Genomic DNA, 24,108 nt, shown 5'->3' with positions numbered 1-24,108 from the left:
TCCCTGGCCCAGGAACTCCACATACTGTGGGGTGGCCAAAATTGAAAAAAAAAAAATTTTTTTTTTTGTTTTGGAACCGTAAAACAAAGGGCAGCAAACGAGGGAGAGTTAAACATTACGCACAGTCATACAAACACAAACTTGTGGCACAGAAACTATCACGTGTAGAGTGGAAAGCAATGAGGTCCCGCTGTACAGCACGGGGAACTACATCCATCTCTTGGGATAGAACATAGTGGAAGAGGGTATGAGCAGAAGAGGGCGTGCATATGTGTATGCAGGACCGGGTCACCATGCTGTACAGCAGAAATTGGCACAACACTGTACATCGACTACGCTTTAATAAAAATAAAATACATTAAAAAATAAAATAGTGGCACAGAAAGCAAAACAGAGAAGTGAGGAAAAATTGAGACGTTACATTTCAGATTCCCAGACAAACCCTTCCTTTTCTTGGTCCCCAGAGCTCCCTCAAAGAAGAGACAAGAGTCGGAGGCAATGAAAAATTGTCCTTTCTCCCGGGTTTCATGCCCACCCATCCCTAAATCCAATGCTCCTCGGAGGCACAGTGTTCATTCTATTTAATTGTGTTTTCTCACCGCTGTTCCTTTCACAATCAGGGGCCGCGATGCCAACGCGCTCTCAAGCCAAGTCATTTTAATGAGGGAAAGATTTCAAAAAGATTATGGATGGGATTTTAAACATCTCCTGAAATACACACAGAAAAGTCTTCATTGTAAAGGAGGAAATGCTTTCAAAAGTATCTTTAAATAAACCCTCCATAGCAGGGACTTGGCAGGCCCAGGGCTGCTCGCCAGCCATCGCTGCAAGAGGGGGCTTTTTACGGATTCCAGTCCTAGTGTGCGTGCTGACGGGACCCCCTCACCTACGGGGTTGTTCTGTACTCGTGAGAGTCTCATTAATTAGCAGCCGAGGAGGTACAAAAGAAGTAAATTTTGTTTCAATTTCATGATGACCTTCATTTTAATTCCATTTCCCTTGTGAAAACCTGGAAATTATGAGACTGTCCCCAAACAGGAGGGTTTTTTAAAAGCTCCTCTAGTCACGCAAATTGCTTCAATTCCTTACGCCCTTACAGAAGGCAGAGCTGGAGTGAACCGAAGGTACTTCTGGAAAAAGAACTGACAGAAGGAAATTTAGGTTTGGGAAAATGTTGGCAGGGGAAATACAAGGGGAGAGATGAAAGGTTTTGGTTTGCATTTCTGACAAAGAACCAATCACATAAAAAGTCCGAGGATGACAAAAATAATGTTCCTGTCATCAAAACAAAAGGCACTTAATGCACCTAGGAGACCTTGAATAACCTGGAGGTCAATGCCTGGCACAGAGAGTATTTTTAGAAAAGTTTGTTGAATGAATGAATGAATGAATTCTTTTGAGGTCACCTTATTCTCAGTCAATGCTAGTATTTTCAGCCGTAATGTTCCTACATGCAGGTAAGCAGTGGGTTTGAAACAAGGCTGGTGTTAACGGACCGTTAAATGATTAGTTGTGCAAGCAGCCCTGGGCCACGCCACAGGGAACAAGCTCTCGGTTGCACTCAGGGAATGCGCCAGAAGGCAAAAGGGTGAATTGAACAGGCAGCTGCCTGCCTCACCACCACCGGGACTTCTCGGATCGCAGAGCCCAGCTCCAGGCCAGCGAGGGGGCCGACCCACCGCGGCTGCTCGGTAGCAATGCAGGTTGGGGACACACCGTGGGCTTCGAGGGCACAGCCATTTTAACCAAGTGAGGAAGGCTAGAGGCATTCTCCTTTCTGCCTAACAGCCAGTAATCTGTGCAGGAGGCATCCCTGACCCCATCTTCTGGGGGGGGGGGGGAGGCTTAGATGGGTGTGTGTGTTTACAAGACTACGCGCTGAGCGAATGAATGAGCGAATGGTTGCCATAATAAATGAAAATTCGGTGTGGGGTGCATGTCGTTACCCACACTTAGCACTTGCCCAAACTCAGTACTTCTAGAGCCACTATAGAAAACACCACAGAGGGTCCTGAAAAAATTAAAAATAGAATCATCACATGATCCAGCAGTTCTGCTTCTTGGTATTCATCCCAGGAAAGCAAAACCACTAACTTAAAAAGATATCAGCAGAGCCATGGTTATTGCAGCATTATTTACAATAGTCAATACATGGAAATAACCTAAGTGTCCATCAGGGGACAAACGGATAAAGAAAACGTGGTTTATATACACAGTGGAATATTGTTCAGCCATAAAAAAGACAGAAATCTTGCTATTCGTGGCAACATAGATGGGTCTCGAAGGCGTTGTGCTCAGTGAAATAAGCAGACAGAGAACAACCATTATATGATCTCACTTATATGTGGAATTAAAAAAGAAAAAAAGGAGTTCCCATCATGGCTCAGCAGTAACAAACCCAACAGGCATCCACGAGGACGTGGGTTCAATCTCTGCCCTCGCTCAATGGGTCAGGGGTCCAGCGTTGCCCTGAGTTGTGCTGTAGGTTGCAGGCGCGGTTTGGGTCCCATGTTGCTGTGGTTGTGGCGCCAGCCGGCAGCCACAGCTCCAATTCAACCCCTAGCCTGGGAATTTCCATGGGGGTAGCCCTAAAAGAGACCAAAGAAAAACAGAAATTGAACCCATAGATGCAGAGAACAGGTTGGCAGCAGCCAGAGTGGGGAGGTGATGGGGACGGGTGAAATGGATGAAGGGGTCAGTGGGTGCGGACTTCCGGTTACACATACATACGTTCTGGGCTGTAACGTTCAGCATGGGGACCAGAGTTAGTGCTGAAGAGTATATTTGCAGGTTGAGAAGAGAGTAGATCTTAAACGCTCCTGCAAGAAGAAAATGTGTAACTGTGTGGGGGGGAGACTATCACTAGACTATCGGGGTGATCATTTCACAGCATAAACACACACGGAGTCATTACGCTGACACCTGCAGCTAATACAACGGTGTGTGTCAGTTAGCTCCCAGTTTTTCAGACGGTCAGCATCACTTGGAAGGGTGAGGAAAATCTACCAGTCATCCACACTCCAGTGCAAATTACTCAAATACGGCTGTTCCCTCCTGCCTTCGCCCCCGGGACCCTTCTCTTTGGAGAGAGTTTTCACTTTTCTACTCACACCCATGGTCCTCACTTTAGATGTCTAAGAGCCACTAGCTACATGTGGCTATTAACCTTTAAATTAATTCAAATTAAATGAGATTAAAACTTCAGTTCTTTGGTCACATGAGCCACATCTCAAGAGACCAACAGCCACATGTGGCTGGTAGCTACCATATCAGGCACAAAATATGAGACAGAAAACTTCCGTCATCATAGAAAGTTCTACTGGACGGCCTATTATAAACCTGCATAATGAGTCCTGAGCCTACCTTTTCCCTAGGAGTCTGTCTTTGGCTCCTCCAGCTCTATGCTCCACAGCAGCTAATGAGCCCAGACTCCACTGTTGGAGTCAAGCCCCTGGTGTTGGCTCCTCAGGGTTCCACCTGCCCGGGGAGGGAATTTCAAAAGCAAGCTTGTGGCTGATCATTTCCAGTTGGTTCATTTTCTAGCCTAGAAGCAGGATGAGTTTTCTAATATTTCAAAGGTCCTTGTCCAAAATCTTCCATGGAATGATCTGCCTCAATTAAGTCCAAATAAATACTGTTATTGGGCAATGCTCTCCTTCCTCGAACTCCACTGCCCTTCAGAGAAGGAGGGGGAGTAGGAGGAGAAAGGATGGAGGGAAGAGGGGAGGGAGGGAGACAGAGAGAAAGGGAGAGGAGGGAGGTTCAGGGAGAGAGAGATCCTCTTGTCAGCAAACTCCTTACTGAAAATATTAATTCCACTAAAAGCATCAAAAGACAGTTTCTTTCCCTTAGAATGAAAAAAAAAAAATACAGCTGCATAGCAAAATGGAAGGCTTGAATGAACATTTCAAGCCCTACCTGTCACAAGCCATTAGTTGAATTGCCTAAAGAAATCCCTTGACAAGTGTAAGTGCTGTTTTTATGTTAGAGAGCTCCGTAATGTTGGCCACCAGAAGAACTTTCTCCACAAAAGCTCCTTCTGTTTAATAAAGTGATTTGTTCCAGTAACAGTGATAATAAAATTGCTGAATTGAAACAGGATTGTTCAATGAAGACCTGAATCCAATTTGCTGGACTAGTCTGGTTACACTTTTATCTCCATGTTTACTCATTTGTAGAATTGCTACCAGTCTTTTGATATGCAATTAATAGGATTAATGGTTTTCAGGACCAGAAAGCAGTAAAAAGGAACAGCGCCCCGACTCAGGTAGCTTGGCGGCTGTGGGTGGCCTCTTTAGGGCTGCATACGTTGCTGCCTGTGTGCTATAGAATGAGGGTTGGCTGCCTTGCCTTTGCCTCTTCATGAGACTTTTTTTGCCCAGTGAAAATTATTTTGAATAAGTCTATTTATGCTAATGTCTGTCCCTCCCCTCTGTGAGTTCCGCAGGCAGCTCAGGGGATGGCCTTGGGGCCCTGATAAGACATGCAATGATTAGAGTAACAGCAACTATTTGCTAAAATTTAACTTCTGGAATGATCTTTCTTCCTCACCCAGCCCCCCACTAAAGTTCTTATTACCATTCTTAGTATCTTTAAGAGCAATGAAAACTTCTGACAAACCATTTCATTCATGGCCCAGAAATTTTTGAAAGGTTACGTTAAATATACACATATTGAAGTTATTTTTGTGGTGGTTTATGCTTGCTTATAGTTTCTTCTGATCTCTATTGCTTGAGAGGGGCCATCTCGAACCCTCAAAAGGAATTATTATAATCATATGGCACACAAAGTAAGATACATTAAATCCACACTCCTTTTTTGGGTGGAGATGTTTGTCTTGTTTTGATGTTTATTGGTTTGTTAGTTTGGGGGTGTGTGTGTGAGTGTGTGTGTGTGTGTGAGTGTGTGTATGTGACAGATCAAGAAACTAGTAAGACTATGTCTAATAATAATTAAAGCCTGTATATTATTTTTTTATTAAAGAATATTTGACCTATAATAGGGTGTAAATTTAAGGGTATAAGTTTAAACCATACAGCATGTTAATTTGATACATTTACACACTGCAATATGATTGCCATTCTAATGTCAGGTAATACCATGGTCAGGTCACATAATTTTCATAAATGCCCATCAACAGCTGAATGGATAAAGAAGATGTGGAACATACATACAATGGAATATTATTCAGCCATGAGAAAGCTACAAGACTATTTTAAGACCAGACCTTGACCATTTTCAGCAAACACTGGTGTCTATGCCTGGTTTCCCAGTGAACACAGCCAGAGGCAAACCTTTGTGTTAATGCTTTATTGACGGTACAAGACCAAAGAAGCAAGAGTGAGGTGAAAAAAAGAAGCTAGACAGGCAAGAGGAGAGAGCACGTACAAGATGCTCTGTTACAAAGCCGACGCAGCACCACTGGCCCTTAGCCATGTAGGATGGTCCTTATCCAGCTACAGGGAAGAAAAAGGGACCCCTGTGTCAGAGAAAAGAAGGGCAAGCCAGAGCTTCCTAGGTCTTGTTGGGTCAGAGTATGGTACCTTAACCAGTGCACTGCTCCATGGGCTCAAGGAAGACCAGGCTGGAAACCAGTGCTCATCCACAGGGGAGGCCAAAACAAGTCCAGGCATTAGGAAATGAGGCTGCAGCCATTACAGTCATGGGTACAGTGCACGTTATCAGCAGAGCTGATCTGGCTGGCAGGCAGGGAAAATGGCCACGGGTTGGGGGAAGAGGAAAAAGCAGATCTGGAATGATGCATAAACCAGGCCTAGTGCAACTAAAGACCTGTTTTCACAATAAAGGGGAGCATTTTCCCCAAGTCTTGATCAAATGTAAAAATTATCAAAATAGGAGTTCCCATTGTGGCTCAGCGGTAATGAACCTGACCAGTATCCATGAGGACACAGGTTTAATCCCTGGCCTCAATCAGTGGATTAAGGATCCACCATAACCGTGAGCTGAGGTGTAGGTCACAAACACCGCTGGCTCAGATCTGGCATTGCTGTAGCTGTGGTGCAGACTGGCAGCTACAGTTCCAATTTGACCCCTAGCCTTGAACCTTCCATATGCTGCAGGTACAGCCTTAAAAAGCAAAAAAAAAAAAAAAAGGTCAAAATATTTGTCTTCCAAAACTACCCTCTACATTAAATGGAGTATTTACATAAATCTAGTTGGGGTTTGCCTGCTGTCACTTTAAATATGCGATCCACGTAGTCAAGACACCCTCCCAAGATAAAACTGGGATGACTGAGTTATTGTACCAGGGGCCTCAGGGTCTTGAATGTGGTAGAAACAATCAGTACAAATCATTTGTTGAATGACTGAAACAGCCAATTAGCCTAAGGCATGCACCTCCCCAGTCACACACTCAGCCCCGCTCTGCCTGAGTTTACTGAATATGATCAAGATACTAAATACGTAACTTCACCAAAAAAGAATATTTCAGAGTCTAACAGTGGCATTTCCATTCCCACATTTTAGCAGATTTATATATATATATATATATATATATATATATATACATATATGTAAATTATATCATATATTAATATATTTTATTCCTTTGTTAAAAAAAAAGCCTACTAAGAATAGCTTTATAGCACCTGCCTCCTTCTCATATAAACATTAGCATCTTTTCTGTGCCTTGATAAATTGTTGTTCTCCTTTCTAAATATAAGTTGTCCCCCAATCTTTTATCCTCTGCTATGTCAGTGTTAGGAAATACCTCCGAGAGTTCCTCCGCTGTGACATTTTTTGCCAGTGTCACTCCATCCAGCACATACTCATTCTTTGCATCATAACCACTTTCCTCACTGATGTCGATGAGCTTGCCTTCACCAAGGTCCTCTGGCTGCACATTCAGAGACTCTTGAATAAGGTCAGTGTCAACATTCTCTCAGTCAGTTATTTTTTCCAAAAGCCCTTTTAAGTTTAATGAATTTGACTTACAACATGGTCACTTTTCATCTCCTTGTTGCACTCTCATCTTTGCTGGCCAATTCCCTCTTTCAATCCTCCACTTTCATAAAGCGCCACATGGCTTTGTCAGTTCCCCAAGTCACCAAGCACCCCCCCTTCAAAGGGTGTCTTGTTCACTGCTTAATCTGGGGCACCCAGCATGATGCTTGGTGTGCAGCAAATATTGAATCAGCAGCCAAACCAAAACAAAACACAGAGGTAACACAACAGCACACATTGTTGTCTGTGCACGAGCTTCATAACAGATGCTCAATGACAAATCACTGACAGAGTTGGAAAAAGCGATGGGATCACTGATCATGATACTTACTTGTTATTTACATAGTGATCGGTGGAGTAAAGAGCTAGCGGTGAAGTTTATGCAATTACTCACGGTTAATACACTGTGGTTCACTGAAATGTGAACCACGTTTTTAGGTACTGGTACTGTTTCAGTAAACCATAGTACCTGAGCTCTGCTCTTATTAGAAACGTGCAAACTGAGGGCTGCCTATGTTCGACGAGACTTGGTGAGGGAACCTAGTTATCCACCACAGGAGGAACGGAATCTGTCATCATCGTGGTCAAGAGACCCCAAATAACAAAAGAACGTATGTGACTGCTTATGCATGTGTGTATATAGGTGCCCGCTAGAAACTACGCCTGAACGCATGGAGTACAGTGTATATTTTGGAATCGGACAGAACTGAGTTCAAATGCTATCCCATCTCTCACAATCCCATGTTCCTCATGTGTAAAACCCTGTTTCAAAGACCTGTTGTGAGGATTCAGCGCGATAACATATGTAATATTTTTAGCACAGTGTCTGGTTCACAGTAAGGGACACTGAATGGCGTTACTGGCAGTAGAAGTGATTGTGGCAGTCGTGGTGGTGGGTGCTGCTATGCACCTGAAACAACAAAAAAGTACACAACTTTTAAAAAGAAGAGACCTGGAATGCTGGATTGGAAAAAGGTGAGCTTTCCAGAGGCTATTACAGTATAATTTTATAATGGGCTCATAGAACATTTACATGGCAAATCTAGAACTTTAAATAGGTTAAAATGCTTCCAATGTAGGGGGGGAAAAAGAGCCAATAAGCTTCAATGTGATTCCATGCCAAGTCATGGTGCCAAAAAAGCATTTATGTCTCCGTTGTGAGCTCTGCCCAACCTCCATGTACCAGTTCCTGGTTTACAAATCCACTTGCTCCAGGACAGGGACTGAACAACAGAATTGGCAACATTTTAAGCTTGATAAATTGGAGCTGCCAGCATGATAGCATAATTATTTAAAAAAAAAAAAAAAAAAAAAAAAGAGTTCCGCTTGCCCATTTCCAGAGCTTGCTGTGGATTTACCTTTAGGCGAATTGACTTTCATTCACCATCTCATTGTCACACACATTTGGGAAATTCGAAGAGAGCATGTCCTAATTAGGACAGGCAAAGTCACTTAATTAAATTACAAAGATGACTAACATGAATCAAATAACTGAATCGTCTTTGACCTTTACAGCTGTTTCCCGGACTATGTTCTAGGGAGCATCCATGGCCACTGTGATATAATAAGCATTCCTCACCAAAAACGGGGAGTTTTATAGTCATGAATCCGGAAACTCAGAGTGTACAACAGCATTTGAAAGACTGTGAGAATCTCTGCAGTTTACAAAAAGAAAACCCTTTAGGTTAATTACATTTTCCAAATATACTGACTATGAAACACTTTTTTAAAGTAACTGTTGCATTCTCACGAAATACAGTGTTTCATGTAACAGCTTTGGAAACGCTCACAAAATGTATAAATCAACTAGGGATTCACAGGATTATCTGACTTACATCTTGAGACCCCGAGGAAATTTCAGTAATATTTCTGTGTTATATCCTTGAACATTCACACATTTTGGAAATAAAGTTTTGGTAGCTTTCAGCAACAATTTCCGCAACAATCCGCAAATTTACCTGAAACGTTTTATTCCTGATACAAGCCCTCCCTTCACTCTGTCCCATTCTGTTACCCACACTGGACCACGCTATTCCTCCCGAACCTCTTTTCTCTTTGTGGAGAGTGTCTTGCTCCATCATCTTAACTGGTCCTCTAATCCCATTCATCAATTAGAACAATTTTCAGCTCTTATGATGAAGTCTTAGCTCTGTGTTAAGCGGAAGACAGCAGATGTATAAGTTCAGGTGCTTACAATTTATCAGGAGAAGCAAAACTTACATAAGGAAAGCAATGAAAAATAACTGCAGAGATTTTCAAGTAGGGCAAGGTCAACATGGGCGAAGATCCCTGGAGAAGACTCTGTGGACCTGAGCATCTGAACAGGACACAGAAAAGTGCAGAGGGAGGAGAGAGATTTCCAACTAAGAGGAAAGCATGAGCAAAGTCAAAAGGCAGGCAAAGCATTTGGATTCAGGAGGATACAGAAAAAGGCAGCTGAGACGTCTTCCTGTAGAAGAGTATTCATGATATAGGTGGGAAGAAATGAGATGGACTAAGTACAGGTGAACCACACAGTGGAAGATTCTAGCCACCAGATTAAGCAGTTGGACTTGTTTTCTTAAGCAGGAGGGAAATATGGGCATAAGAATAAGGTCATAAATTTAAGCCTGGTCTTAAATAATCAAATGAGTGTTCCAGGAAGACTGGCCTTGCATCTCACATGAAAAGGCTGGGGAGAGAAAGAAGGGGAAAAAAAAAAAAAGACCAGGATTGAAGTTAGAATGCTATTGAAGTAATTCATGTGTTGAGGCTCTTGACAGGTAGGAATAAAATAGGAATAAAGACAAAAATGTGAATCCATAAATCCAAAGGCAGAAATGACAAAATTTGGTGCAAGAAAAGGGTAGAATTGAATACAACCACAAGCTTTCCAATCTAGGAAGATGGGTTTGGGGAAAAGAAGATAGATATTTAATACGAAGGAAACTAAAAAGCACATTTTCATGGCTTTCTGGTCTAGTCTTCCATAATTTACCAAGTCTTCAGTTCAACAATTATTTGACAAGTACCTTTTGTATGCCAAGCAATATTCTAGACATCGGAGGAAAAAAAATGTGACATGCACAGTCTGAGGCAAAGGGTGGAGATGGGTGAAGGTTATGTCAATAAATAACTAGGGAATGTGAGAGCTTTCTTCTTCTTTTTGCCACACCCTTGGCATATGGAAGTTCCCGGGCCATGGATCAAACTCAGGCCATAACAGCAACCCAAGCTGCAGCAATGACAACACCGGTCCTTAGCCCACAGAGCCACAGAGAGACTCCTTGAAATCTCTCAATCTATTTTTTATTTTCAGACTTCACAGGACAGGTGCTAATATTTATTAAGCTCCTACTATGCACTATGTCTTTTAGATGTATCTAACTTAATTTCTACATCAACACAAAGAAGTCAATATTGTTGTTCCCATTTTTCTTGATCGAAATCACCAGCTATGGGGTTCCCACCAGATAGACCACTGAGAACACCAACAATGTGAAAAACCCCTGGAAAATACTGCTTCCCTTCTTGACACAACTGCCAGGGACTCCTGGATGGATGGCAAGAATCTTTCATTAAGAGAACAACAAGATTTGTCAAGGCCCTTCAAGTCTTCAAAGATTCTACTGCAGGACCAAAACAACCAACCGGATTTCAAGAATTTTAAGACACATATATTATTTCCACATTTTACCATCTTGTTGGGACAATCAAACAGGTGTTTTATTCTTCAGGTAAAGAAGGGTCCCTTTCACCCAACCAGAGGTCTTTGGTATCTGTGTATAGAGAGAAAGCAACGATTTACTTCATGGAAACTGTGAATTTTCTGTTACCATTTTGTGTCATGTTTTCCCATCATAGAGGCTGCAATTTGCAACCAAATGAATGGTCTCCTTAATGACAAAAAAGAAAAGAAGAGGAAAAAGAAGAAAAGAAAAGCAACCCCAAAATCACATTAGAGGATTTCATTTCCAACCTACATTTTATCATCTCCTTTAATTTATTAAACATAAGCAAGAAAATGTTTCCTTAAAACGTAGGAATCATTCAATTATTAAACACTACTTTCAGAGAGGTATTATAATTATTGTGCCATCAAGGTGTTTTTTGCTAGTTTTGAATTGCTTGCTCATAAAATTGGTGATAAGGAGATCCACGGTACTTTCTCTCTGTACTTCAAATAAAACTAGGACTCGATGGCCAAAGCCACTTTAACCCCAAGAGTTTCATCCCCAACAAAGTGAGAAATAAATGGCAGCAATTCTCCACTCTGGAAAGTGTCCGACTGAACGAGACCAAGAGTGGAGAAGCGGCTTGACACGCCTGCATTTCACAACACAGGTAGCCAGCTCCGCTTTTTAGGTTTTGTCTTGCTGCCAGTGCTTTTGCCTGGCACGACTTCAAGGGCCTCATGTGTCCAATCCAAGGCAGCCCCCTTCAGGATACTTGAGCCAAGCTAACTGCATGCAAACCAGGCCGGGTCTTGGAATCAGTATACATGGGCATGTGGTCAGAGAAAGATGTTTATGTGTGTGAGAGTCTTACAGGACTGAATAGAAAGATCAGAGGCAAGGTTAAGCAGAATGGGGCTGGGAAGAATTCCACACGCCCTTAGAGGACAGGCAGAGGATAAAAGAAGGTACAGTGGGGAGGCAGAAACACAAGTACATTCTTCACAGTCTGGCTGGCAAGCCCCGCAACAGTGCCATTCTTCAAACAAAACCTCCCTTGGCTTCGGGTCCTGCACTGGTCATGCCAGCTCTATTGATTTACACAAAACCTTCAGGACTTTGATCAGTTACCAAAATGCAAACATTTTAAGCGATGCCCCAGAGAAGCTTGTTTAAAAAACAGTTGATGTAAGGGTTTAAAACAGTCCATTAACAATCTCATGTAGAAATGTGTATACATATATGCCCACCCATGCATGCCTCTACGCAAAAGAACGTTTTTATAATCTGCTAACAATGTCATGTGCTTGTTACACGTATACACTTCAGGTCCAAGGGAATGTTCTTTATTTGCAAATCTACAGTCAAAAACATAAAACTGAACTCTTCTTTCATTGAACCTCATGCTCGGTCCCACCCAAAACAGGAAAAAGGAAATCAAAATCGGCCCACCCATCAGACATAAATCGGGTGATTTATGGTTGGGTTTATTCAGACCATAAAGTTTTTCACAGGGTAGAATTTTAGAATATAAATTAATCACAAAATTTTAGCGGTTTGAAAGATCCAAATGAACATTTCCAACTTTTGCTCCTTATGGAGTGTCCCAAAGCTTGTCAATCTGATAAATACCCGGTCCATTATTACAATAAAATGGCTGCTAAAAATAGTGCCCCACAACACATAAATGCCAGCTTTTGTGGATCCAGAGGTCTTGCTCAGACTGAAGAATGGACTCGCTGAGCTAGCTGGAGAGAGCAGCTGGCAAGGCTTCTAACTATGAAATGGGCAGCCAGGAGGTTTAATGGTGTGGTTCCTGTACTTTAAAGAAATGACTAAATAATATTTGTCTGCTTTGAGTCATTTGGACTCTATTTCTAGACCTGGGAAGTGTAAAGAGCTCTATTTTGTAAAAAAAAAAAAAAAAAAAAAAAGTATTTCACCCATTCTAATAGAATAACAGCACCTCGGCTCCAAACCCCTTTTTTAAAAGCAAACAAGCAAACAAAATTAAAAAAAAAAAGACAGAAAACACCGCTTCACTGGTCCAGTTTTCCCTAACAAAGTCACTATGGATATACTGGCTCATGACAGGATATGATATAGGGACCAAAGGTGGTCAACGGACTCTCAGCTAAGGCATCCCCAGCTGCAAAGATACACAGCAGGAGGGTAGGGTGCTAACTGGGAGAGCAGGAGAGCTAGGCTGAGAAGGGAGGGCAAAGGGCAGCTGAATTGCAGTTAGAAGAATTCCAGACACTCTTCTATCTCACTGACTTAAGCTCTGATTGATCCCAAGCCCAGTGTGCTCTTCACTGAAGTCCAGGGCTAAAGAGATGCTGAGAAACTTTAAAACAAAGACTGTCTCCAGGCTACAAATAAGACAGCCCTTTCCCAGCTCTCTAGTGAATAAACTGCTTCCAGAATCACCCTAGTCCTCTCTGAAACCAACACGGAAAGGACGTTGCCTCCAGACTAACAGACACTCTCCAACACTCATCAAGGGTCGCTCCCCACTGGTGGGGGTTCTCATAACCTGATTCGCCAACATGGCTCCCCACCCGCACTCCTTCCAACCAAGGCAACTCCTCAAAGTCCCCTTCCTTGTATGCTGTACTTTCCGATTCTCCCGCCCATGCTCAGGAGAGCATAAGGGTGCACAACCCCGCTCCTTTACTTCAGCGTGTCCAAAGCTTTCCCGTGCTACATTTAAAATAAAATGTTGTGTAACTCTGTTAAATCAGCAAGCGGTGCAGCCCCCTTAAAAATATACAGAAAGAGATACTCAGGGTTGCCTCTTCCTCGAGACAGTGAAAAGATATGGAGGAAGTGCACATTACTAAGTGAAAGATGCCAACCTGAAAAGGCTACATACTATATGATTATAACTATGCGACATTCCGAAAAAGACAAGACTATGAAGACAGCCAAAAGAGCAGTGGTTTCTATAAATGCAACCTAATTGAACCTTCAAGTTTTTGCACAGCAAGGGAAACCTTAAAAAAATAAAAAAAAATAAAAAAAAAAAAACAATCTACAGAGTAGGAGAAAATCTCTACAAATGATGAAATGATGCAACCAACAAGGGCTTAACTCCAAAATATACAAACAACTCATACAACTCAACAGCAAAAATGCAAACTACCCAAATGGAAAATGGGCAAAAGACCTAAACAGACATTCCTCCAAAGAAGACATACGAATAGCTAAGAGGCACATGAAAAAAATGTTCAACATCACTAATTATTAGAGAAATGCAAACCAAAGCTATAATGAGGTACCACCTCACACCAGTCTGAATGGCCATCATTAATAAGTCTACAAATAACAAATGCCGGAGAGAGTGCAGAGAAAAAGGAACCCTCCTATACCATTGGTGAGAATGTATATTGGTACAACCACTACGGAAAACAGTATGGAGTTTCCCAAGAAAACCAAATATAGAACTACTATGTGATCCAGCAATCCCACTCCTGGGCATACATCTGAACAAAACTATAATTCAAAAAGATATATGCACAGTATGTTCACTGCAGCACTATTCACAATAGCGGAAACAACCTCAACGTCCATCGACAGATGAATGGATTAAGAAGATGTGGTGCCTACATCTTCTATGGAATACTACTTTGCCATAAAAAAGAATGAAATAATGCCATTTGCAACAACATGGATGCAACTAGAGATTCTCATACTAAGTGAGGTAAAATAGACAAAGACAAATACCATATGACATCACTTACATGTGGAATCTAAAATAGGGCACCAATGAACCTATCTACAAATGAGAAACAGATTCACAGACATAGAGAACAGACTTGTGGTTGCCAAGGGGGAGGGAGTGGGATGGACTGGGAGTCTGGGGTTAATACATACAAACTGTTATTTTTGGACTGGATAAGCAATGATGTCCTACTGTAGAACAAGGGAACTATATCCAGTCTCTTGGGATAGACACTGATGGAAGATAATATAAGAAAAGGAATGAATGTATATACATGTATGACTGGGTCACTGTGCTGTACAGCAGAAAGTAGCATAACACTGTAAACCAAAACTACTTTAATTTTTAAAATGTAAAAATAAATAGGTAAAAGATCAGTGGTTTCTAAGAGCTGGGGCCAGGAGGAGGGATGAATAAGTGAGGAAGAGAGGATTTTTAGGGGAGTGAAAATACTCTGTATGATACTATAATGACGGATACATGTCATTATACATATATCCAAACACACAGAATGTTCAACATCCAGAGTGAACCCTAAGATCAGTGATGGACCTTGGGTGATTATGATGTGTCAGTGTAGGCCCATCAGTGGACCATTCTAGTGGAGGACACTGATGATGGCAGAGGCGCGGCGTGTGTCAGGGCAGGAATAATATGGGAAATCTCTGTACCTTCCTCTCAATGTTTTTGTAAACTTAAAACTGTCCTAAAAAAATTGTATGTAAGGAGTTCCCGTCTTGGCTCAGGGGTTAACGAATCTGACTAGGAACCATGAGGTTGCGGGTTCGATCCCCGGCCTCACTCAGTGGGTTAAGGATCCAGCATTGCCATGAGCTGCGGTGTAGGTTGCAGATGCGGCTTGGAGCCCGTGTTGCTGTGGCTCTGGTGTAGGCCGGTGGCTACAGCTCCAATCCAACCCCTAGCCTGGGAACCTCCATATGCTGTGGGAGCGGCCCAAGAAATGGCAAAAGACAAAAAAACTAACAAACAAAAATTGCCTTTAAGAAAAAACAAGAAAGATCTAGCACATATTTTCTTTCTCATGATTACAGAACAAAGAAACATTTATGCTCAGTAATTGTCTTAAGTAGACCAGTATGTCCAAGGTAAGAGGTTATACACAGAATTGTTTAGTTAGAAGGCCTGGGTTTGAACCCCAACTCACTTAACATTCTGTAGGGCTCTTATGTCCCTCAGCCTCTTCATCTTCCTCCTCTGAAAGATGGAATAGGACCTACCTCCTACAGCTGTTGGAAGAATGACATGAGAGAGAATTTAGAAAATGTTGAACCAGGTACCTACCCCATAGATGGGAGGTAAGGTAAGCAGACAGAAAGCATGAAGGCAGAGCACGACTGCATTCATTTGCAACCTAACAGGCGGGCGATGGAGAGGAAGAACGAAATCAGGTGAGGGGATGGGGGGAGAACTGGCAGCTTTGGGCACCAGGAGTTAGACACTTCTGTTAGGGGCAAGCTTCCTTAGATTAGTAGACTGATGTCTGCCAATCATAGGGAGTGGTTTAAAAAAAATATTAACTGACTGTCTTTGCTGTTGTTTCTCCCATGGATATTCACCCCTATCACTTGTTCTGCCCCAAAGAGTTTTTAAATAACCTTAAATGAGAATGAGATACAGCATCTCTGCAGCCCTGGGACACAGGTTCATCCTAGCCCAGCACTTTGGGTTAAGGATGCAGCATTGCCACTGCTGCAGCATAGGTTGGAACTATGGCTCGCATCTGATCCAAATTCCACATGCTACAGGGTGGCCGAAAAGAAAAAAAAAGAGAGAGAGAGAGAGAGAGAGAGAATGAGATCTATCCTTATATTTTTAAAAAGAATACCTGTGTCCTGTATTAACAATAACTTGGGGTGGCCAAGGTCTGGACACCACTGGAACTACAGAAAAGAATCCCATCCAGCTCGTTTGCCAAGTCCTTCTCCATCACCAGCCTCACTCACTGGCATAGCAGTTACAGTCTGAAGCCTGGTTGATGTCTATGCCCAAATTCTTGCTATTTTTATAGAACCTTGACCAATGTTTCTTGTCATGTCATTTATGTGATGCAAAATAAAATGTAAATTTTGAAGTTTTAAAACCACCCCCAAAATGTGCAGAATGAGTTATCTCTATTTCTAGTCTGCATTGAATACGATGCACTTCCTCAAGCCTTTCCATGTCTCTGAGCACAACTTTTATCCTACCAAAAAAATGAAGAGCGAATCCCTAAACTACTACAATACACAATTCCATTTGCCCAGATCCCATCAGCCAAAAAGGACAGCAGGTGTTCTGGTTTGGCATTGACCTCCCTGTGTCCTGCTTAGGCTTAGAAGAGCCTGGTGGTTGGCACATGGCCTCCAGAGCCACTCCTGCTGTCCCGCCTGCAGGCCCAGTGCCCCCCAACCTCCACCCCCATCCTCTCCCACCCCTGCCCCGGGTCAGACAGAGAGCTGCAGGAGCCAGTGGCTGCACGCAGTGAGGTCCTTGCAGGTGGGAAGGTGAGTGCAGATGACACTGCAAGGACACAGGTGGTTGTGTTATGGACCTCTTGGGGTTGCTGTGAGGATATCATTAAATAAGCTAATTTACAGTAAGGATGCAGAGGCGTGCCTAACACAGAGTGAGTGCTGTTTTAGCCGCTACTGCTGGGATCCATCAGAGGCACTCCATACACCGTCCCTGTGCTGAAATGAACATCGGCCTGTGAGCCAGGCACTTGACATGTGTTATCTATTTAATTCTCACAACAACCCTGGAAAGGAGAATCTGTTATCTCCATGTTATATGGCAAATGAGAAAACGGGCTCAGGGAGGTATCGTAATAGACTCAGAGGCAGAAGAAACTGATGTTCCATATACCTAAATCCATGCCAACATGCAGTGTTAGTTCATAAGCATCATGCACAGTCCATTTTATTTTCTATACGACAAAAAACAGAGAATCAACTATTTTATGTGCATTCTCTAATAGTGGGCACTGCATCAGGAAACCGAATAAAGTTTGTTTCCCCATGTTTCTGTGAACCTGGAAGTCGCCAAGAATATCCTCCTGAGCCTCGTAGGGATAAGAATCCAAGCGAATATAATCACTTTAATTAAGTCTCATATCATGGGAGTGCAATCAACATTATTCTCTTGCATTCAAAGGTCCCTGAGTTAGTCACAGAAACATCAAATTTGTTCAGGGGGGAAAGGCCGCTTATTTATTATAAGAAAACCGCGAGTCAGAGAGCCCCAGGGAGAGAAGACTGCCTCAGGGGAGCAGAACCAGGACCTGAAAAGCTGGCAGGAAGGCAGCGGTCACTCTCTCAGCTCCCCCCAAGGGGCATCACTGCCTCCCGTCTGCCTTGGTCCTTTGTGGTCAGTCCTCTCCGCTTCTCCGGGCTCATCACCAGCCACACAGCTCCTTCCTCTGCTACCCAGGGACTCACCGGGGATGAGACCAGGAGCTCTCGGTCCCAATTCAGAATTCTCAAAAGTGACCAGCTAGAGCAGGCATCTCTCTGTCTCTCTCTCACACACGCACACCCCCAGATAAACCTAGACAGCTATCCTGAGCCTCTAGCAAAATGACCTCTGCTGCTTTGTCATATCTCCACCCATCTTTCTATCAGAATATTTAGGAAGCTCTGAGTGTATCTGAAGAGGAGTCCAGGTCCCAGGCAAAAACAGTGAAAAGAGAAATGGAGAAAAGAGATTTTGAAATTGGACACCTTTGAGCGCCCAGAAAACTGCCTGCAGGCAGCAGCTGAGCAGGGGGGCTGCGAGCAGGCATCATGTGATGTTTAATCAGATGGTGACGCGGGAGGGGAGCCCGCTCGCACACCGTCCAGCCGCCAGGAGCCCCGGGAGCCGGAGCAGGGAGCGGTCTGCCATGGGGTGCCCTCACAACGGCCTGGCAGAAATGGATGGTCCACACCGGGGGGGGTCAGTTGCAAAAAGCGGAATTAGTCCTATTCTAAATCATGCGGCGGTGGTCGAAGGGAGCTCTTCTAAAAATCATTAAACAATCATGTATTCCTATTGATTTATTCAAAATACCTTGAGGGAGAGCAGATTAAACACAAGGTAAAAGCAAGCTAATGCAGATTAAATGGATGAAGGATGGGCCGAGAGTTCCCTAGGTAGTTTTTGTACTAATGAGAGGAAAATTATATGTACACTATTACCAGGATAAAAGGGTCTATTAGAGGTCTTTTGCTTGACATATTTATGTATTTCAAATACTAAGTAGCATAGTGAATTAGGTTTACTCTGGACATTTGTTATTTTTATTGCATCTCCAAAGTGATAAACAGAGTTCTCTGTCGAGGGCACTGTGCCGCCTCACTGCGGGAAGCCCTGCCTGAACAGACACATCCCAAGGCCAGGGTGGTTCCCGGGGCATCATTTATTAACCAGCCCAGCGCAATCTGATCGCACAGACAAGGTCTTTAAAATCCAGGAGCAACACGCAGAAGGCAGGGGTGGGCATGAGCTGCGGTGCTCATGGCGTCTGCTTCTGGGGCTACCTTTGAGGATGACCTTTCTTCCTCCAGCGGGGTGTATTCCAATACCTGATCACATAAGAAAACCAGGCGGCCACCATGGACGCCACACGTCCTTCTCCTCATTCGCACGTGCGGCAGACACAGCAGGTGTCATGGTCCTCGGAGGAAGAGGCTGAAGCCGAGAAATGGTCATGAGGGGCCCAAAGGCACCCAGCTAGTGAGGACTGACCAAGACCTCTAGGTTTTTCTCCCCTGGTTCAGACCGTTTCTGCTACACCACGTGCCAGTGAAAACGCATTTGTGGTTCACTGCATAACAAAACGCGTTATGACCACGCGGCTCCCTGGATGCTGAAAATCCAGCTGACTCTTTGTCTCAAACAGTTCCATCCCCAGCTCCTCACCCCACTGTCACCTGTATTTCAGTCGACTAGGAACACGTCGGTCTCCATCACCCCCTGGGCCAAAGCAACAAAATCCAGGGATGCCCTTGCTTCCACGCTTTCCTCTTTCACCCCCCTTCTGCACCCCACTGCCAACGTCACCTATCTAAACCATTGCTTCCATCCTACGACCCCCTAGTCATAAAATCCAGGGAGGGAGGGTGGCAGGCATCCTCACTTCTCTTCTCCTCAACCTGGAAAGGGGTCATGGAAGACTTAGACTCCAGGCTGACTTTAATAGAGATTACTTGTAAAGGAGGCACTGCTGGTTGGTGGAATTTGTGATGGATTCAGTTAGGAGTGGGTGGGACAGAAGGAAGGTCAAGAAGGTTGGATGGTTAAGAGCAGAAGGTGCAAGCTCAGGAGATGGTCGGAGGGTGGGGAGCTTAACCAGAAGGGCTGCAAGATGATGAGAACATGAGTGCAAAGACCCAGGTGTTAATGACAAGTCATGCAACACGGCTGACATCACTGGCAAATTCCAACGAGAACCAACAGAAGCATGAACCCCACCGTACTCCACGATAATGACTTTAGCCAGTAAGTACAGATACATCATTGGTTCTCGACTCTATACATGCCCAGGTCCACTAGGACCTCTGGGTCAATCATCTCCGGGGGAAAGACCCGCAAGTCTGTGGTTTTAGGGAACCCCGTATATTATGATGCACAACCAGGTTGAAAGCTTCTTTGCATGGCATTAGACGCCTATTAGCCAGCTACACTTGTCAGAATTGGTCTAATATTTTAAAGAACTCCACGATTCAGTTAAACCATATATTTCCTTCTAAATTCTTTATAAATCCCAAGACACTTTTCTTATCTACCGAACAGGTATCATATCCCTACACCTGTGCGTGATCTGGCCAGAAAACTAGAGAAGTAAACTATTCTCAGGATGAGGTTAAATGTTATCCCAGTTCTTGCCACCTGGTTGCGTTCTTTCTGTATTCTACATTCTGGAGCTAAAATCTGAAGCCACATCTAAAGCAAAATGTATCTTGCATTTTCATAGCACTTCAATTCCGTAAATATATCAGTTCATTTGGTCACTGCTTCCGTCTATGGAAGAGGCAAAGGACATCATATTCCAGTTTGCTGGTGGGGAAACTGAGATTCAGCGATACGAAAGAACTTGCTCAGTTATGAGCAGGTAATCACAGAACTTACATTAGAACCCTATCTTAAGAATTTTGTATTCTGGTGTTCTTTTCCACTAAAGCATTGCAACTTTTTAACAAGTTGGGCACAAATCTGTAAAAAGAAATCCCAATCTAAAATATGATAAATATTTTTAATATCCACATATGTATTTCATCAAAAATTTAAACACAAATTAACAGCAATGGCATGTTCTCTCCAGGACAACTTTGTGGTAAAGTACTAGTACTTTGATGAAGTATTAAAAAGGATTAACAAAAATTATAAGATGCGAATGTGTACTAAGAACTAATTTAGTTCTGTCTCCTTTCAGTTCTGTCTATGATTGTTGGGTTTTGTTTTCATTTTTCTTTTTGTTTTTTATTTTATGGCTGCACCCACAGCATATGGAAGTTCCCAGGCCAGGGATACAATCTGAGCCACAGCTGTGAGCTACACTGCAGCTGCAGCAACACCAGATCTTTTAACCGACTGCCCCAGGCCAGGGATGGAACCTGCACCTCCACAGCAACCAAAGCCTCTGCAGTCAGATTTTTAACCTACTGCATCACAGCAGGAACTCCTGTTGTGTGCTTTCTGGCTATGAGCAGTGCACACGCATGCGCGTGCATATACACACACCGTCATACCATCTCGAACCATCTTGAACAAATCTAGATCTCAGAAGCCATGATCTGTGAAATATCTGTTTGGTTAAAGCTGCTTAAGTACCAGAGAACTCACAAAGAGAGCAGAAATACTATCCTGATACGAATCATCAGTGCTGCCAAACACAAACTGTAGTTCATTCTGGTCTGTTCAAGATAACATCCTACCCCCCAAATCATAACCTGGGCTGCAAATCAAAAGCAGAAGGAATACGGCTTTGTCTCCCATTCTGCAATGGAGAACACACTTTCGAATGGTCCCATTCAAGAAGAGACATCAGAGGAAGAACTTCTGAGCTAGGGAGGCCTTCCCCAGTAGACAGTATGTCTTGTCCTCCTCTCGGGGGACAGCTTCACTATGGCCATGTTGGTCTGGGACAGGAAAGGGCTTTTTCTGCTTTACTGAAAATGACTTCTATTCACAACTGTGCTTTTTCAGAGCTTGGCCATCCACATTTTCTTGGACGCTGTTAGAGTTATAAAATAAACACTTCCAAGATTGTTTTCTTAAAAGTCAGTCCAACATAAAATAAAATGAAAAGAACTTTTCTGAGTCTTCAGTTCAACATGGGTGCATTTAACTAGGAACATACCTTTTTCTTCCTCTCTTTGAACTTCTTCAGACCGATCTTTGTTTTTCGAAGTCTCAGCCCTGGCTCATTCCACTGGAGACTTCTGTTTGATGGCTGGCTCCATCCTAAACTCTGGGACAACATTTGGATGTCAGTTATTTATTTAAGATCTGAAATCAGGCAAATACTGAGACAGGTGTTTAGGAACTGGAGCAGTGGTTGAGTAATTATAGATCTTAAACCTGGAAGGACCCTCAAGGGATAAAGGAACCTGGCGAGCAGCCTTCAAGCAGAGAGGTTAGTATTGTCCCATTTTACAGCTGGGGCCTCTGAGGTGTAAATGAAGTAGATTCCTTTGTTAATAGATGCATGATTACTTCATTAAGGAGGAAGGGAGAAAGAGATGGAGGAGAATTGGATCCCAAACTGCCTGCTTTTTAAAAGTGTCCATTTTCCAAAGGCAATAGTCTGCATCTATCAACCCCAAGCTCCCAATCCATCCCACTCCCTCCACTCATTATATATACATATTTTTTTTCCATCGCACATAGAACTAGTATTGCCCACCATTACACATTCAATCCTAAGATTACAGCAGGGTGGTTAACAATTTGGATTCTCATAGAATCACACAGGCCTACGTTTGAACCCTGTTTCTCCTGTCCACTGAGCATGAAAACACACACATTTTATCAATCAGTAAAAATATAGAACAGGTATCTCACAGGGAAAGTGTGAGAAATTAATAAGGAAGCTACGTATAAAGTATTTATTCCAGAGTCTAGCACATGGTAAATACTTCAAAATATTAGCTATTGTTACAAATCAACAACCATATTCTATCTGTCAAGGGTCCTTTGGGAACCTTTTATAATATTGGGAAACTTCTGGTAAGTCCAAGATAGGAAAAATTAACTGTCTTCAAATAGACGAAAACGAAAGTGAAAAGACAACAGATTTCTCATAGAAGTTAGCGTGACCTCCCAGTGAAATGGGCCCAGCTGAGGTCCAAGCTAATGACCAAAAAGGCTTTAACGGATGTAATCATATGACCACGAATGGATTTAGTGCCAAGCTAATGAAGTTTATTTGCAGAATCTCTCAGATTGCCTGGGCTCCTTCCAAAGCCTTGCCTGGGACCCTAGCAATATGCTCAAGGGACAATTCTATGCTTTCCCTTAAAGCATAGCCCCTGAATTGTACGAGCTTCATGCCCCCCAAAACTTGAAGTTGCTCCTACAATGATGTCTTGTTTATAACTCTTCAAATGCCAAACAAAGCCAAAGCTGATATAATTGTGGGCAGATGGCTTCTTCATTTGGCTTTTCTGGTTTTCAGGCGCCATGGTACCAGCCCTTGGGGAGAGGGACAGGATCAGGCTGCTGCTCTGTACCACAGACCAGACGGTTCCTTCCAGAAGTGTCAAAGCCCATAGACTGGGCACAGCTCCAAGGGATCAGATGACTCAAATGATGACCTGAAGAAGACAAATTTCAAAAATCCACCCAAAGAATCTGAAGATGGGCCATGGGTTCACTTAGTGACTCCTGCTATGGAATTAAAATGGGCCCTCCTGGGGAACCTGGCCAGGAGAGATACTGCTTCCTGAGTAAAAAGTGGTTTTAGGCTCTTCAAGAGGAAGCACAAGAATGGCATGAAAGACACAAGGCTCATCCCAGTGAAAGCAAACCCAACAGTGTTTCACCCTCGCGCTCCTACCGCCTTACGCTGCGACAACTCAGCCTAATCCTCACTTTCTAAGAGACATGGGGAGGAAACGGGAAAAACCAAACATTTACAGAGGTTTCCCAACTTGAGCCAAGTATCACTGCAACGCTGTATAGATCAGGTCATTTCATCATCACACACATCAGAAGTCCTGCATTTCACAGATGAAGAAACAGGCAAAGAGAAGCAAGGAAAGATGGTGAGTGACGGAGCTTGGATTGTAAACTCAAAATAAAAAATAAAAATCCAGGTGGTCCCGTCACGGCGCAGCAGAAACAAATCCGACTAGGAACCATGAGGTTGTGGGTTCGATCCCTGGCCTCACTCAGTGGGTTAAGGATCCGGCACTGCTGTGGCTGTGGTGTAGGCCGGTGGCTGCAGCTCTGATTGGACCCCTAGCCTGGGAACCTTCATATGCCGCAGGAGCGGCCCTAGAAAAGGCAAAAAGACAAAAAAAAAGAAAAAGAAAGAAAAGGGGAGGAGGAGGCAAAGAGGAAGAAAGGAAAAAGAAGGGGAAACGATTCGGTGGGATTTCAAGAAGGGTTTGCCCCTCACTGGAGTAGTGGAACCCCACGCTTGGGAGACAGTTACACGGCACTCAGAGAATGTGGCCGAGTATCTAACGTGGCTAGCCTCGAGTTCGAGTTCTGGTTCCGACTGCAAGGTACTCTCCTTCCCTAAGCATCAATTCCTCACGCAAACTGTGATGAGACAGTGCCTAC

General features: G+C 43.4%; 1 long non-coding RNA gene across 3 annotated transcripts in view; it reads right to left on the bottom strand.

Moving 5' to 3' along the window:
• LOC146401097 (uncharacterized) overlaps positions 1-24,108 on the bottom strand; it is a 145,185-nt gene that overhangs the window by 101,930 nt on the left and 19,147 nt on the right. For 2 of the 3 annotated variants that reach the window (XR_014813571.1, XR_014813572.1), the window contains exon 2: positions 21,680-21,790. This is a non-coding gene — a long non-coding RNA (uncharacterized LOC146401097). Of the gene's footprint in view, positions 1-324; positions 2,589-2,730; positions 2,820-21,679; positions 21,791-24,108 lie in introns of those variants that run through there. The other variant, XR_014813570.1, reaches the window with a different exon arrangement.

Source organism: Sus scrofa, chromosome 8 (assembly GCF_054392235.1).
Source record: "Sus scrofa isolate SSC_HxYL_T2T_F1_AM1 chromosome 8, Sscrofa_HxYL_maternal_Yorkshire_Landrace_v2.0, whole genome shotgun sequence".
Taxonomy (NCBI): domain Eukaryota; kingdom Metazoa; phylum Chordata; class Mammalia; order Artiodactyla; family Suidae; genus Sus; species Sus scrofa.
This window is presented reverse-complemented; position numbering and strand designations above follow the sequence as displayed.